Source organism: Lipophrys pholis (assembly GCF_963383615.2).
Source record: "Lipophrys pholis genome assembly, chromosome: 12".
Classification (NCBI taxonomy): Eukaryota; Metazoa; Chordata; class Actinopteri; order Blenniiformes; family Blenniidae; genus Lipophrys; species Lipophrys pholis.
The window spans coordinates 30196865-30209062 of NC_137641.1; positions in this window are offsets into that span (position 1 = coordinate 30196865).

Consider the following 12198-nt stretch of genomic DNA (forward strand, 5'->3'; position numbering starts at 1 on the left):
AAATGAGATTATCAGACAAGATTCAATTTCTACTTATTTTGCTGTTTTGTCTCTGAAAATTAGGAATCCAAAGGTGGAACAGTGTTTTTAATGTGAACTGAAGAAATTTAGAAATACTGTTTAATACTTTATATCTCCTTTTATTTTGTTATCCGCGATCATTAACCTTTTTTTTTTTTTCCAGCAAAAACGAATTTTCTCAAATGAAAAAGACACGTTTTCAGTTAATCTGGTGTTTTGTGAATTAAATTTAAAACAACGGTGTTTTACTTTTGAAACGAATCACTGACATACAGAGTTTAGTTAATTAACTAAATATTGTACTCAAAGTCTCTTCAAAGAGTAAAAAATACTACCGGTTGGAAAAAGTAACGTAAAAATACAAAAGTATTAGTTACTTTACGACCACATTTTCAGGAGTAGACATTCAAGTCAGTTTACATGTACAAAGCACATTTCTTTAAAAAAAAAATCACAAATAATCCAGATTAAATGGTTTGAATATTAAGTTTAAATTGTCGATTTACTCAGAGGTGTGTGTGTGTGTGTGTGTGTGTGTGTGTGTGTGTGTGTGTGTGTGTGTGTGTGTGTGTGTGTGTGTGTGTGTGTGTGTGTGTGTGTGTGTGTGTGTGTGTGTGTGTGTGTGTGTGTGTGTGTGTGTGTGTGTGTGTGTGTGTGTGTGTGTGTGTGTGTGTGTGTGTGTCTCAGTGGCACGGGTCCTTTCAGTCTGACATGCTGAGCAGCAGTCAGCCTGGTGAGATCAACAATAGGAGCAGGATGTCTGGAATCAAGGCCACACACACACACACACACACACACACACACACACACACACAGAGGAATGTGATGTGACAATAGGAGACACAATGAAGGGTCCAGACACGCAGACCCTGAATCGGATCACGGCACCGGACAAGCCGACGTTCATCTGGACCCGACGCTCGGTGTCGGTCTCCCTCCTCCTCCCACTCCTCCTCCTCTTCCTCCTCCTCCCACCCCTCTTTCTCCTCCTCCTCCTCCTCCTCCTCCCACTCCTCTTCCTCCTCCTCCTCCTCCTCCTCGGATCATCCCGACATGACTACGCTCATCTCGTTGTCCCCTGACAGGAAACCGCCTCCGTCCATTCACAGAGAAAAACAACAGCTCGTTAAGACAAAGTCACATTCTGCAGATGAGGGTGACTGATTGGCCACATGAGTGACGGGGGCCCGGGGCCAGCGGGGGCCAGCGGGGGCCAGCGGGGGCCAGCGGGGGCCCGGGGCCACCGGGGATCCTGGGAGGTGACGCCGTCCCGGCTCTGCAAGCACCTGGAGATTAATCCTCCATCACTGTTACTGATTGAAAAAGTAGTGGAATTACTTTACTAGAAGCCAAAAGTAACCTTTGATTTTATTTATCAGGTCGTCTAATAATGCTAAAGATGCTCTATAATCTGGATGTTAGGGGAAGATGCTCTATAATCTGGATGTTAGGGGAAGATGCTCTATAATCTGGATGTTAAGGGAAGATGTTCTCTAATCTGGATGTTAGAGGAGGGAGATGCTCTATAATCTGGATGTTAGGGGAAGATACTCTATAATCTGGATGTTAGAGGAAGATGCTCTATAATCTGGATGTTAGAGGAGGAAGATGCTCTACAATCTGGATGTTAGGGGAAGATACTCTATAATCTGGATGTTAGGGGAGGGAGATGCTCTATAATCTGGATGTTAGAGGAGGAAGATGCTCTATAATCTGGATGTTAGGGGAAGATACTCTATAATCTGGATGTTAGAGGAAGATGCTCTATAATCTGGATGTTAGAGGAGGAAGATGCTCTACAATCTGGATGTTAGGGGAGGAAGATGCTCTACAATCCGGATGTTAGGGGAAGATACTCTATAATCTGGATGTTAGGGGAGGGAGATGCTCTATAATCTGGATGTTAGAGGAGGAAGATGCTCTATAATCTGGATGTTAGAGGAGGAAGATGCTCTATAACGTGATGTTAGATCAGTTTTCTGCTCTAAAGTCTAAACTCTGGTCAAAGTACACGTACAGAAACTTTTATACAAATTTGCAGTTTTTTTAATCGACAGAAGTAGAACGGACAGAAAAAATATTTACTCAAAATTGCTGAAGTCAGTAAAAGTGCAGTAATTTTCTTCTTTCAAAAACACTTTAGTGAAAATACTTCAAAACAACTTGAAGCTACTTGTTGATGAGAGTAAACGTGAGTGTTTGAGGAGCTCTGCTCACTCGGCCTGTGGAGCATGACTGCTGTCGGTTTGCGATTGTTTTTGCAGAGCCTCCTCTTCCTCCTCTTCCTCCTCTCCAGCAGGGTCTTCTCTCTCTCTCTCTCTCTCTCTCTCTCTCTCTCTCTCTCTCTCTCTCTCTCCGGGGGGCTGCAGGGTTCGGAGGTCGCTCTTCCCAAGGAGCCGTCCTGTTGTTGTTCCATCTCCACTCTGCAGCTCTGAGCTTCTCAGTCAGGCCTGGCTGGGTAATTAAAAAGGCAGGAGCTCAAGTTGCCGTCATTAGAGGCTGAACCCACCCCCCCCCCCCACACCCCCCCCACCCCCCCACCCCCCCCCCCCCCAACCCCTCCTGACAGGAAGCATCTCTCCTGTTTCCTCCTCCTCACTCTGCTTTTTCAACGTTACTCAACATCCACACACATAAAGCAGCGCCAGCGAACATAAAGTGAACTGTAAACAGCCTCATTCATGGCCGGGCCGGGCCGGGCCGGGCCGGGCCGGGCCGCCGGCCCCCGACGCTCGTTCTCCATCTGCTGCTGGGCCGACGCCTCGCACGCTCTACTTGGTACTTTATTATTTGTTTTAAATCTCTTATCTGGTCCAACTCTTCTTTTATTGCTCTCTGACTATTAAAGAAAGAACCCCCCCCCCCCCCCCCCTCCCTCCCTCCAAGTCTCTGTGGACTTTAGTTTTTAACACTCCGACTCCATCAAACTCAAATAAATACAAAAGTAAAAGTATTTAAATTGTACCTTTCACAGAAAAAGATCACAAAGTGCTTTACTCTCAAACGTTATAAAAACTGAAGTAATATCAATAAAAATATAAGTAAACACAAACAAACGAATAAAATAAAATTGAGCAGCTGCAAGTCAACCAAGCAAAAATATAACAAAATCCTTTAATGTACTAAAATATAATAAAATCCTTTAATGTACTAAAATATAATAAAATCCTTTAATGTACTAAAATATAATAAAAGAAAACTTCTTGTCTTGTTGTATTGAAGCATCTTAAAAAAACAGTAATATATAAAGTAATAGCTGTTTTTATTTTAATTGTTTTCAATATAGATGTGATACAGTGAATCCCATCGATGTATTCATTCCCTGAGGAAACGCAGTACTCAAATATAGTTAAATATTTGATCACATCTCATTTAACATTTTCTAAATCTTTATTACATTATTTGTTGTTAAAATCTCAAAAGTACACAGATGTGAATCTTTATTGACATTATCTTCACATCCACCAAATTTTCATTGATTACTTAAATACAATTACTATTTTATTGTTTACATTGTGTTCAGTTACAAACGAAAGTACTCACATACTCAGAAATGAACCTCAGAATACTATCTTATAGTACCTTATGTGTGTCGTGTAACTTCCCACCCTGGTCGGGATTCAACAGTATCCTGCAATAAAGTAACTTTTATTGTGTTTTTACTTCAGGTTCTTTTGTGTTTTAGTTGTAAACAATACTGACTGTACTTAGTTACTATTACACTGCTTGAATTTGACTCAGTTACAGTAAAATATGCTTATATGTTCACGGATTTACTTGAAATACTTCTTAATATCTGAACTTTATAATCAGTTTGTCTTTTCTGCTAAAACTGAACTCTGATTCACTTTAAATCAAATTTACTGACAAATGAGTGAACTTTATTTTGACGATCTAAAAACGTTATCTGTGTTTGAAAAGGAAGTACAAACTTATTAAATCACATTTCTCCATTATATCGCTGCTGTACCCATATAAATGTCCCTTTTGTTGGACGGATAATATCTAATATATTATAATCTTATTACAAAGTAATACAATACATATCTGTATAAGCTGTCAATGTGACCCATTATGTTAGTTTTCAGAATAAAGTTGCAGGTTGCTCCACCAAAAGTTTTCAAACTGTTTGGTCCTGCAGTTCCACTTTGTGCCACAAGGTGGTATATCGAGTTGCTCAAAGGAGCAGCAAGAGAATGAGATGACACAAAAATACAGTCAAGCTGGATTAAAAAGTATCTATTAGAGTAGTATTTGAGTACTTTTGGATTCACCTTATGTTATGGAAACTAGTTATTAAACATAAAGTTCCTATTTTCTACACTCCTGTCTGAGAGAGTCAAATTTATTGTCGCGCGCTTTTTAAAGCTGTATTTTCTCACAATTTTCAGTTATAATTTCCAAAGTTTTTTTGATATTTGTCTATTTGAACAAGAATATTTGACAATATTTGCTATGAACTTGATATTTTAAGTTAGAACATTTCATTGGACCCAAATAAGGAAAATAAACTGCAAAATCTCACATCACTTAAGACGGGTTAGAAGTCATTATATCTTTTAAGCTTTTACAAGTGAAATTTGTTAATTTTTCATGTGAGAATTGTCCATTTTTCTAAACAACAATAAAATTCCTTCACTTTTATCATAACAGATTTGCTGTATTTTGATTGAACGACGCCCGAGTGCAGAAAAACAAAACAACTTCCTCCGTGGCCTCGTTCACCTCCCAGACTGGGCGAGTTAGTGTCTCTCATGGCCGCAGACATTTTCATTTTATTTACCAATCAGACCCCGTCGGACCCGCCCCCCTATACCCCCCCACCCCCACCCCACCCACCCCCCATGTCTCGTCTCTTGGAGCAAATGTCCCTCTCAGCGAAAGAGTTAAGACAAGTGCCTTGCTTAAGGGCATTTCAACGCATGACCTCCTTCTGCCCTCGCCACACACACACACACACACACACACACACACACACACACACACACACACACACACACACACACACACACACACACACACACACACACACACACACAGGACAAATGCAGCAGGCGGGATCTCGAAGGGTTAACGACACATATATGTAGAATATTTACACAATAATCTCCAACATCTTTACTGGTTTCATCATCAAACTGTCGACACACATTCGTGTGTGTGTGTGTGTGTGTGTGTGTGTGTGTGTGTGTGTGTGTGTGTCCCTCCAGAGATGTTGAATGAGGTATTTGTCAGCTGTGTGTTTTTTGACTCTCCGGGCCTCCTGCAGGTCAGTCCTCTCCCTCAGGGCAGTACCTGATACCTGCTAGATTTTATCCAGCTCACGCTGAGTGTGAGTGTGAGTGTGAGTGTGAGTGTGAGTGTGAGTGTGAGTGTGAGTGTGAGTGTGAGTGTGAGTGTGAGTGTGAGTGTGAGTGTGAGTGTGTGTGTGTGTGTGTGTGTGTGTGTGTGTGTGTGTGTGTGTGTGTGTGTGTGTGTGTGTGTGTGTGTGTGTGTGTGTGTGTGTGTGTGTGTGTGTGTGTGTGTGTGTGTGTGTGTGTGTGTGTGTGCTTTGAGAAGTGTGTTTTTCTTGATGTCTCCCAGTTCACAAGCAGCTTCCTGCCTGCAGGGCCTGTGTGCTGTTTAATAGGCGGCTCTGACACAGGGGCACCTGTGTTTACCCCCCCCCCCCCCCACACCCCCCCCCCCCCCACCCCAGTTTGACCACTTTGCTCCGTTTGACTGGCACATTTGTATCCAGGTGGATGCTGGTTAAAGGTGGAGGAGATTAGATGGCGTCTTGAAACCTGAGCAAGGTGTTTTGTCGTTTGAAGTGTGATGAGAAGTCGAGCTTCTTCTGAAACGTCCCGGCGGGTTCTGACGGGCAGCTGAAGTTCTGACGGGCAGCTGAAGTTCTGACAGTCAGCTGAAGTTCTGACGGGCAGCTGAAGTTCTGACGGTCAGCTGAAGTTCTGACAGTCAGCTGAAGTTCTGTGGTGAACGTCCGCCGCTTGTTTCTCTGGGAGTTGTGTTCTGTTTCCTCCCAAACCTGAATTAATATTTTTTTCAACCCGATTCAGTGTTTGTCTGTCTTGAGTTTATCCGGTGACGGATTGAGGAATAATCCAAGATGTAACCTGGGATCAATCCAGAAGAATCAATCGTAGAAGATCCCAGATTTATTTCCTGTCACATGTACAGACATCGCGTGTGCGTGTGTGTGTGTGTGTGTGTGTGTGTGTGTGTGTGTGTGTGTGTGTGTGTGTGTGTGTGTGTGTGTGTGTGTAAATGACACATGAAAAAGAAATCCTTTAAAATTATGTGTCTGTGATAAATTGGGGTTTAAATTTTAATGATTTTCTCTCATTTCAGTTGTTTTGTGACAAATTTTTTTTTACATTTTGTTCTGATTTGATTTTTAATTCGGTCGTTTAATTGACATCTTGGTTATTTTCTTCACTTCGTCCACGTTTTATTTTCTCTCTCGCTGAACCTCAGTGTTGATTTCTCTCCACTTCTAGTTTTAGATTTAAGATATTTATCGTTGTAGACAAATAGATTTAGTATTTTTCTACACACACACACGTGTGTATATATAGATATATGTATAGATATATGATCTTAGTTTAATTTGTATATTTTTTCACTCGTACATTTTGCATTTTATAACCTGAACTGTCTCTGCGTTCGCTGCATGAAGCATCACAGGGTTTTTTAGTTTTGCATGTCTTTATTTTATGACGTCCTTCACTGATGTGCAGGTCTCAGATGTTTAGTTGCTGACTCGACACGTTTACCTGAAGCAGAACACATTCTCGTTCCGGGGCCACAAACAGTCCAGTTTCATCTGGAGTGGGCCGGACCTGTGAAGTCCTGATATTTCAACCTTTCAATGTAAAGGTTTTCTTTGTTGTATACTTGATGAAAACGTCTCGATTTTCACAAAACCAAACGATTTCTACAGGAAGTGAGTACAATCTCCACTCCAAGCCAATTTTAATGAAACATTCTGATTTAAAATCCTGTGAAATGGAAGGAAACGTCTCCTAAAGTTTCATTATGGATGTTTGTTTTGGCTCTGAGCTCGGCTCTCGGTTTTCTCTTCTGTCGCTTCTGTTAGGAAATCTGTCAAAAAAAACCTGTTTTCTTTAACATTTTTAATCTTTCCTTGTTGGTTTTACCGGATTGGAGCCTGTTGTGGCCTCATGTTTCAGGAAGACGTGTAAAAAGCTTCTTAAACTGCCTGAAGGGAAAAAGAAAAAGACAAATCGGCGTCTTTAAGAGACTCAAAGTCGTTTTTAGTGTGAAGAAAGAAGAATGAAGTCGAACTCCATCCAAAACAGTGAACGACCAAGGTGGTGGGTTCCCCCACACAACCTGGGAGGAGCCGAGCCGAGCCGAGCCGAACCGAGCAGTGAACGACCAAGGTGGTGGGTTCCCCCACACAACAGGAGCCGAGCCGAACCGAGCTGAACCGAACCGAACCGAGCCGAGCCGAGCTGAACCGAACCGAACCGAACCGAACCGAGCCGAGCCGAGCCGAGCCGAGCTGAACCGAACCGAACCGAACCGAACCGAACCGAACCGAACCGAACCGAACCGAGCCGAGCCGAGCCGAGCCGAGCGCCGATTCAAACAACGGCGTGTTTTTTTTTATCGGCGGTTGGCTTTGGGGACGGACGAACCCTGCAGACCTTCATAATGCTGAATCGACTGGCCTGTATCTCAAAACCCCGGAGATAAGTGGAGAAGTTTCCAGATGACTGGCGCCGGACAACCCAGACCCGTCATCCCACTGATTGCCACACACTCCTCTGTTGCCTTTTTGGCAGCAATTTCTCCTGAGCCCCCCCCCCCCCCCCCCCAGTTCTGTCTTTTCAGTTTGTCCCCATAATGGTAATAGGACACATGCCTTCTCCAACACACACACACACACACACACACACACACACACACACACACACACACACACACACACACACACACACACACACACACACACACACACACACACACACACACACACACACGGTGTTGGTATGGCTCTGTGTTAAATGCAGTCAGTCCCCGTCCTGCCAGCTTTGTCTGCCCTCAGCTGTTCCGGCCCGGTGCCTGTATTGTGCTGCCGGGCTCATTACCAGAAGCACTGTGGCCCAGAACCTCCTCACTAATAGGCCCAGAGAGGGAGAGAGAGGGAGGGAGAGAGGGAGAGAGAGAGAGAGGAGTTATTCCTGCCCCTGGCTTGTGTGGAGCCGCTATAATGTTTTGTTTTTCGCTCCTCTGGCAGCAGGAATCGTTAATGTTTAACGTCCGCTGCCGTCCCAGGAACCCGAGAACTTTGGGTTTCAGTTAAAAAGCTTTGGCCTCGTCCCCGTGAGGCACATCCACTTGAAAGCTGTGTATGGATGGATGTATATGGATGTGTGTGTGTGTGTGTGTGTGTGTGTTTCTGCATGCCTGAGCAGGGACCTGGACAGAATGAGTGTGGGCTCGGCTTGATGGGGATGTCTGGAGTGGGCCAGGCCACTTGGACCACAATGGGATGAAGTGCAGCCATTGTTCAAAGTTTACAGGGCGGCACGCAGAGAGAACCGGCAGTGTAGAGAGAGAGAGAGGGAGGGAGAGAGAGAGAGAGAGAGAGAGAGAGAGAGGAGGAGTGTAAACAGGAGGACGTCAGGGCCGCTCTCCGTCTGAACTGATACTGACGCTCAGACAATAACCCCCATATAGGCCGACTCTGGAGTTATATAATTAGGACGTCTCTCTGGAGTGAATGAGGCCAGGAGGGATCGTCTCTGTGGTCTAATGAGACTAAAGTGCAGGTGACAAGTTCAAGTCCGAGTCCACACTTAGTAGTTTTCAATCCATATTCAGTGTGAATAAAGAATAATCGGCACGCAAACCAGAGCATTTGTAGCAAAACAAGTATAAAAAGACTCAAATAATATTCCACTATTATTATTATTATTATTGTTATTATAGCTGAATGTTTTAATGCTGTCACTGTATATGTGAATAAAATCTACATTTGTTACTGGATCAGTCACAAACTACATTATGATCCCAGCTGAATTCAAACAAATAAGAATAAAATCTTATAAGAAAGTATAAATATCGTGGAACCCTGGGGCCACAAGCAGCCCGGTTCCATCTTGACTGAGCAGAACCGGTAAAATACCGCCATACTAACCTTTAAATTCAAACTTTGAGGGTTTTTCTTTGCTGTGGCACCGAGGATTTCGTGATGCAAATGTCAAATACCAAATAATTATGACATAAAATTACTACAATCTCAACATGAGACTAATTTTAATGATGCAAAATACAGTGGAATGTCCAAAGAGCTTTTCTTATTGCTGATTCTGGTGTTTTCACAAACTCAATATCTCAGTTCGGGTCTCTGTGTTCTCTCCAGAACTCTTAAGATTGTTTTTATTTTTAAATCTATTTTTATTTGAATTTTTTTTTCATGAATTTTTTTTTTTTAACCATTTCCTTGGTGGTTTATGTTCGCCACATATAGAGCCTTAACTACTATTAAGATAGATAGATGGATATAGAATTTAAAACATATTCAGTGATATGAGGAGAATAAATGAAAAATACGCCTTTATATTTATGTGTGTATATTATATATATGTGTATATATATGTATATAATGCAAAGAGAAGAAAGAAAACAATCAGATGTATTAATATGAAAATAGAGAACGTTACTATTTTTATTATTTATTCTATTATTTCATTGATTTTTATATATATTTTTAAAATAAAGTCTGGGTGAGCGCGCGCGAACGCGAACGCCGCGCCCTCCGTCACGCGCGGTGACGGCCTGGCGGGCGCGCGCCCGGCGGCACCAGGTGGGCCGCGGCTCCGTCCAACCGTTCCCTCGTTAACGCGCCGCAATAATGAGGCCGCAAAGAGGGACGGAATAATTGCAAATAAAAATACATGATGCAGAAAATAAAAAAAGAGAGAAATTAGACAGATGCGCGTGTTTTCGGGATCATTGATTTTGTCCTTTTTAAAACGCTGAGAGACGCAGAAAGAAGAAAAAAAAAACACGCAACATTTCAGAAAAGCACCGACAATGATTCTGATGGGAGCGACTCCTGGAAAATTATGGAAAAAGAAAGACACCGGCATTAAATTCATCATGCTTTAATTAAAATAATTCTTTAGAAATTCATTATGTACATCTGCAATAAGATTAATAACAGTATAAGAAAAAATAGTCACAGTTTTTACCAAACATCAGCATGACAACAAACTAAATTTATTTGAAGCGAAAACAAACGTTTTTTCAAACCAAAATTGCATCACTTTCCCTAAAAGCAACTCATCATTTACAGTATGTACATATTGCTCCACCCTTTCTGTTGTAATTGTGATTTAATGTGTCACCTTTACTTTTTTTTTTTTTTTTACTTTTTTTTTTTAAGTCTACATTCACTACAGGAATCTCAGTTTACAGAGAAATGAAATCACAAACGTAATTTTTCGCAGGCAGACAGAGGATTCACTTTAAAAAAGGAAAAAGGGAAGGATTGTAAACAAAGCAGGCATAGTTCAGTAGAAAGAAGTTGCATATCCCCGTTTTACTGCATGGATCTGTGGTGGTGGAGGTGGAGGTGGTGGTGATGGTGGTGGTGGTGGTGGTGATGGTGGTGGTGGTGGTGGTGGTGGTGGTGATGGTGGTGGTGGTGGTGATGGTGGTGGTGGTGGTGGAGGTGGTGGTGATGGAGGTGATGGTGGAGGTGGTGGTGGTGCTGGTGGTGGTGGTGGTGGTGGTGGAGGTGGTGGTGGTGGTGATGGTGGTGGTGGTGGTGATGGTGGTGGTGGTGGTGGAGGTGGTGGTGATGGAGGTGATGGTGGAGGTGGTGGTGGTGCTGGTGGTGGTGGTGGTGATGGAGGTGATGGTGGAGGTGGTGGTGGTGTTGGTGGTGGTGGTGGTGGTGGAGGTGGTGGTGATGGAGGTGATGGTGGAGGTGGTGGTGGTGTTGGTGGTGGTGGTGGTGGAGGTGGTGGTGGTGGTGGTGGTGGTGGTGGAGGTGGTGGAGGTGGAAGGTCGCAGATGAAAAGGAACGAAAGTCTTTGGCCAAAACAGCATGAGAGGTTGAGATGTGTGGTTTTCAAAGTGGATCCCTCCAGGATCAATCCAGGATCTCTCCATCATCCCTCCAGGGTCCTTCCAGGATCTCTCCAGGATCAATCCAGAATTAATCCAGGATCAATCCAGGATCAATCCAGAATTAATCCAGGATCAATCCAGAATTAATCCAGGATCCCTCCAGGATCTCTCCAGGATCCTTCCAGGATCAATCCAGGATCTCTCCAGGATCCCTCCAGGATCAATCCAGGATCAATCCAGAATTAATCCAGGATCCCTCCAGGATCAATCCAGATTCAGCCCCAAAACTCTCAATGCACACGATTCGTCGAGCTCAGAGGAAATATTCATTAAATGTCTAATTTCTTAATGTTCTTCAGGTTATAAAACATTAACGGCTGCTGGGCGCCAATAAAAAAGATCTTCTCGTGCCAGAAGATGTCGGTTTTAACATTCTGCTAAAGAAACACTGTAAATAATCATTTTAATAATTCATGATTCATTATGAAGGTAAAAAACTAACCGAGTCGCTGATGTTGTATTCTTACAGCCTCTGAGCACAACGGACGTGTAACCCGACACTCAAAAGGCCAAACTGTTTGTATTTCCAATTAAAAAACGTTCTGGTGTAAACGTCAGAGACAAATCGAGGCCCCGCCCTGAAAACGAACCAAAGCCAATAGGTGGCGCTGTATCGCCGCCACAGAAATACGGCAGAAACAGAGAAGAAGACAAATCCAACAGCCGACGAGCATCAGCGGCTTCTGCGGCGCCCCCTGGAGGAGGCCGTCCGCCATTGTTGATGTTGTTGCTCGGTGACGTCGCGGGGTCATCTGGTCGAGAGGCGGGGTGATGACATCATCGTTTTTGGTTAATGTGCGTCTTGCCCGTCCAGGTGGCGTTTTCAAATTTCTCTACTCTGGAACCCGTTTAAAAAAAAAAAAAAGCCGAGTCGTCACTCCCAAAACGCCGCGACGTGTCGACGGTCGGGAAAGAGAAGGACGCCGCTACATGGAACGGCGTCGTGGCGTGGACGGGACCTGACTCTGATGTAGGGATAAGAAAGTAACCCCGCCTCCAACCCCCTGA